Here is a 5,925-nt window from a genome sequence, read left to right on the forward strand (position 1 = left end):
GCTCCGGCAGGCTCGACTCCGCCCCGCTCGGGCCCGCGCCTGCGTCACAGAGCGATGGAGTCCCGCAGCGCACTCGCCGGCCGATCGGGGGCCACGCCTCCAACGCCCATCAAGCGCGACGTGCCGCTTTGCGCAGACAAATGCCCAGTAGAATCCCGCTTTGCTTGGAAGGTCACGCCCCCTAAGGGGAGGGCCGCGCGAGTTTTCACCAGGCTCGCCGCAGACATTTGCCAAGTGCGGGGTCGCCCCGCCCCGGAGGAGGGGCCACCCTATGCCCCGCCCCCCGCCGGCCGGGCTCCCCTGCGCTCTCCCAAGGCTGGGACTTAGGCCGCCTGGTTTCCCGGCGGACTTCGCGGCATGCGCGCTGTGTGACCTTGGGCCAGCGTGCGCGCTCTGGGGTCTCTGTTTCCACGGGTAAAATGGGATGGTGTGGTGCTCTGGCCCTGCCATCTGGAACCTACTGGAATCCATGACCTCTCCGACTTGAGTCCCTTGCGCGCCCTCCCCGCCCCATCTGTGGGGACTCCCAGGTGAGACAAGCACGCCCTACACGTCAGTTGGGCTCTGAGCCTCAGTTTGCTCGTCAGTACAGCCGGGCTGGTGATCCAGTCTTAAGGGGACAGTCGGGTGTCCGTGCTCATTCCCCTGTCTCGCTTCCCCAAACCAAGCCAAGCCCGAGCGACAGCTGGGAGTGTCTTGGGGCTGGACCCTGGGACGAGGCTCCAACAATACAGCCCCAGAGGCCAGAGACAATGGGCCTCTCTGTAGGCCCAGCTGTCCCCGCCAGCCAAACAAGCAGCTGACCCGAGGGCTGCCAGGAACAGGGATCCCTGGTGGCTCCGTGAGGGCGCCCGTGGGCGTGACAGAGTGGGGACCGCGAAGGGGAAGGACCCAGACTTTTCAACAGTGCCCTCCAAGTGCCTGTCACTTGAATGCATAATGGCACTGGATTCTCACAACCAAATCCTATGAGGGGCTGCTGTCATCACCTAATTTTTTCATGAGGTGAGCTGAGGTCTGGATTAAACCTAGACTAGGCCACCTGTCAGCACCATGACCTTGGGCAAGTTGCTTAGCTCTTTAGTCCTTCATTTCTGCATGTGAAAATGGGGTGATGCCTTCCCACCTACCTCATGGGGAAGTTGAGATCATCAAAAGAGATCATAATACTGATTATTGTTTAAAGAGCACCTAGTGTGTATTAGGTTCAATTCTAAGAGCTATGCTCACTTAATCCTTGTAACAACCCTAGGAGGTGAACTATGGTTATTCCCATTTTACAGATGAAGAAACTGAGGCACAGAATGGTGAAATAACTTGCCCAAAGGTCAAGGATATAGACAGATGTAAACCATAGCCACAGAAGGAAAAAAGTAATATCTGTATCTATATATATTTTTTTAACATTTATTTATTATTGAGAGACAGAGAATGAGCACGGGAGGGGCAGAGAGAGGGGAAGACACAATCCAAAGTAGGTTCCAGGCTCTGAGCTGTCAGCACAGCCCGACGTGGGGCTCAAACTCACAAACCACAGAGATCATGACCTGAGCCAAAGCCAGATGCTTAACTGACTGAGCCACCCAGGCACCCCCCCCCCCAAAAAAAATATTTAATAACAAGAGGCAAGAAAGTGTGTGCAGTGACCCTGTTTCATTGTGAGAAGTTCATCTCTGGGAACTTTGTGTGGTTTGGAAAGCCACACAGATAAATAAGCCCGTTGTTGGGAGAACGAGGGCGTGGGGCAGGCTGGAACGAGGAAAGCCACAACCAAAAAGAGTGTGAGATTGCTCTGGGTGAGAGGGTTTTTAAGTTGTCCCCTGTGTGGCTGAGGAGGGAGGTGGTCTGACGAGCCCGGGGGCTTGGGAACACCTTCCAAACAGCATGCCAGCCTGGACCACTGACCCACACTGTCACCCGAGGGAGAAATAAACTGTTATTATTCATACTGAGTGTTTGGGAGGCTCTTTGTTACAGTATCCTAGCCAACGCACTGCGCTGGGACACAGCCGTGAACATGAACCCGGCAGGCAAGATCTGAAAACCTTGGTCAAGCTCGGTTTAGTGGCAGATACAAATGTTAAACAAGGAGACAATCAAATTGCAAACTAATCAGGGCATGAGCGGAAGAGTGGCAGAGAAAGAAGGTGCCCCCTGATTTAGGCAGTGGTCATGAAGCACCTTTGAAGAGATGTTTTTCGCTTTTTAATCACGTCTACCTTATTTTAAAATGTCATTGTGATGTAACAAGACACTGACTTATTGCACATTACAGACTTATTACCCGCCCCCCCCCCCCCGCTTTGTGCAATCTTAGAATATATTTCATCTTCAGATGAATACAAAACCCTGAAAACATAACACCCCTTTTGGAAAATGCAGGCATGCAAATGACAACGTTAACTGCAGAAATGCACCGAAGAGGAATAATAAATGGCATGGATCCAATATTTCAATATTAGTTAATATTAGTTAAATCGGCATAATATTGAAACCAGGCCCTTTAAGTTCTAGTAAGCACTCTATTTCCATTCTAGTCCCTTGCAACAATAACAACATTAGCTAGTGTCCTTTAAACTCTTAAGAGTGCCAAGCACTATTAAACATATGCAATGTGGTTTATTATCTGTTTTATTGATAAAGAGATGATTTATTTCCTTATTTTTATTTTAGAGAGAGAGCAAGCTAGTGGGGGAGAGGAGCAGAGAGGAAGAGAGAGAAGAAATCTTAAGCAGGCTCCACACCCAGCATGGGGCTTGAAGGGGAGCTTGACGATGGGCAGGTCAACCGGGAGATCCATCCCATGACCCTGAGACCATGACCTGCACCGAAATCAAGAGGGGGCCGCTCAACCGACAGAACCAGCCAGGTACCCCGATAAAGAGATTATTTTCAAAGTTTATTTATTTATTTATTTGAGAGAGACAGGGACAGCACAGCTGGGAAAGGAAGAGATGATGTTTCAATGAGCAGAAGACACGGCAAGTGCAAAGACTAGAGGCCAGGTGGAGCAGGAGAAGGTAGTGTAGGTTTTATTCCTACCACAATGGGAAACTGCATACCAGGCAGAGTCCCAATAGGATAGAGCAGACCCATTCAATAGGGTTTAATGAAAAGGGTTCAGCAAAGGGGCGATTTACCCCGGTGTGTGGGCATGGGGAGGATGGTGTTGTAAGGAAATCAATGGGCTGGTGCAGTCCCTGGGCTGGCAATAGTGGGGAGCCACTAACCCCGAAACCTGAAGTAAGGAGGAGGGGGGGCGGTTTCCTAGAAGCAACAGGAGACTCAGTGATGGGGTGAGGGGCCCCCCGGTGAAAAGCTGTGGCTAGAGAGACACAGTCACTGCCGAAACTGGGAGTAAGTCAGGGAAATACCCCAACTTTTCTCTCCTCCCACCCTCTGATGCCCGTCGGTGCCTCCCATTGGCCGAAACCAACTGGGAGCCAAAGACCAAGGATGCCCAGGTGATGGCATCCAGGGGGATCAGCTTTGTTGGGGGTACACAGAGCGGGTGAAAACTGTGGCCAATGGATCTGGGAGGTGGGGGCTAAGTGGAGAATAACCAGAGGTGTTCTAGATGACCTTGAAGATCTCTCCAGCCCTCTCTGAGCCAACTCTGTAACAGAAATGGATTGGACTCAAAAACTTCCCCTCTTGCTAATACTGGCTGCAAGCATCTCGTTGTTCTTGAGCACTTAACAGGGACTGTCACTGTGGAAACCTGATACTCAGGGTTGGTCACCGGTACCTACCATCCAAACCACCAGCCCTGGAGCGGGTCCAGCCAGGTGACCAGGTGATGCCCAAAGTTGGAGAAATCATGGCACCTGTGAGATCCCCTGGCCTCGGGCTCCACCAGATCAGGTTGGCGGGGCCTCTGGAGACCAGCAGAGAGGTTTGGACAGCCTGGGAAGGATGAAATCATTACTCCCATCTCTGGGCTCCTACGGGTTTGCTCTGCCAGGGAGGACTGGCCCTGAGGGAGTTCCACAGCCACGAGAACTCATTAGCTCACAGTGCTGCCTGGATACTCACTCCAGGGCACGTGAGGCCAACAAGAAAGCACACAGGCACCCAGATTCTCCCTCAACTGCACACATGGAGGGAGGCACAAACACCCCACAGCTACAGGCACACCCCCAGGCATGTACACACAAATGCACAGACACAGGCACAGATGCTCACAGGCAGACACGCACCAGCCGTGTGTTCGGCCACGGCCCAGCCCACGTCCGGCCACCCTGCTGATCCTTTGATCCTTCCTGTCTCGGTTTTCCGGATGGTCCCAGGATGAAGAGGGCACGCCCCGCCATATGCTCCTGTGGATCCCTGAACCTCCCTGGAATGGGTTGTCTTCTTCATCACTGTCCCTCTGCCCCAGAAGGGGAAGTTCCTGGAACACAAATATTGAAGGAAGAAAGGAAAGAGGGAAGAAACGGGGAACAAATGGAGGGAGGCAGAGACCTAATCGTGATAAAGATGCGACAGTATGATGTAAATATGCCAGGGCCCATTCAGGATTTGTTGGGCCCGGTGTTTATACAATGGGGGAGGGGAGCTGTTTTTCAACTAGGAAGACCAAAATGATGAACACCGATGAGAGAAAGAGCCTTGGAAGGGGCCTGTGTAAGTGAGGGCCCTGGTGCTGAACAGGAAGGCTGCACCTGTCAACATGCTTGAAACATGGACATGTTTCTAATACTAACATTCTAACACATGCAGGAACACAGACACTAGAAGCCTTGAGTCCCAGACACGTATGCACATGCACACACACACACACACACACACACACACACACACGTGTGCACAGCTCTAGGCTCTGGTTGCTCTCCAGCTGGGCCCTCTGGACACCAGTCTTCAGAGGCCCCTGCAGCCCTCACTTAGAAATTAGGCCCTGGCCCAGCTGCCTGCACATCAAATGAGTGTGTGCTGATGGACCCACCCTCAGGTGTGCACTTTGATGTTTCAGAGGAGTGGACTCTATTCCTGCCTCCTCACCTGGAGCCCCAACCCCATGCCTACCTGCCCGCTATGAGCTGCCTTCACGCCACAGGGCCAGGGGGACGAGGTGGGCGCTGTCTCTGGAGAGGGGCTTGGTCAACATTCAGTGAAGTGTCAGCCGCTGGCCCTTAGAGCCGGCAACACCCCCCAGCATGCCTCCCCAACACATTCTACTGCCTTTTCCCAAGGATGGGACACCAAGGCCCAGACAGGGAGGTCGTGGGCCCTGTGCAGGTTCTCTTGGGGAACAGCAGTATGTGACACGCACACACCCATCACAAGCATTTCTGGAATGCCAAAGATTACAAAAGGTTTTCTTGTTCAATGCAGGAAAGCATAAAGCAAACGAAAATGGCTTGTAATGCTGCTGTGCAGCTAATCCCAGTGCCATTTTAAAAATAATGCAGGCACACATTTAGAAAATGCAAACGGTTCCAAAAGATTACAAAGTGAAAACCCGAACCTTCCTTGCTGTCTCAGTCCCTCTCCCCGGAGATGATCACTCTTTGCATTTCCTTCCCGAATACGTTGCTATACTGGCTTTTACTGAAGAAAAGAGGAGAATCACTCTGCCCGCTATTTCGTACCTTGCCAGTTTCCCACCTAAAACACATCTCTGCAGATCTGTCCACGTCAACATGGCCCAATCTGCTGCCTTCTTTTTAATGGCTGTGCTTTATTCCATGGTCTGTGCTCTCTGTCAAGGTGTATTTATTCCCAGTTTCTTTGCTCTTAAACACTGTACCTGGATGTACTATTAGTATTTCCGTAGGGCCAGTTAAAGCAGAGGCACTCCATCAAAGAGTATATGCGTTTTTAATTCCGGTAGAAATTGCCAAAATGCCCTCCAAAAGGGTGGCATTAATTTGCACTTTTATCAGCAATATACAAAAGAGTCTGTCTCCCTACACTGTTAACAAT

At 51.6% G+C, this 5,925-nt stretch overlaps 1 long non-coding RNA gene across 1 annotated transcript; it reads left to right on the forward strand.

Annotated features, from left to right (window-relative positions):
• The first annotated feature begins 102 nt into the window (after positions 1-102).
• LOC123606033 lies at positions 103-3,661 on the forward strand. Its single transcript, XR_006716052.1, has 2 exons — positions 103-530; positions 2,674-3,661. It is a non-coding gene; the product is annotated as an uncharacterized LOC123606033 (long non-coding RNA).
• Positions 3,662-5,925: the final 2,264 nt, after the last annotated feature.

Source organism: Leopardus geoffroyi, chromosome A2 (assembly GCF_018350155.1).
Source record: "Leopardus geoffroyi isolate Oge1 chromosome A2, O.geoffroyi_Oge1_pat1.0, whole genome shotgun sequence".
NCBI classification, from domain to species: Eukaryota; Metazoa; Chordata; class Mammalia; order Carnivora; family Felidae; genus Leopardus; species Leopardus geoffroyi.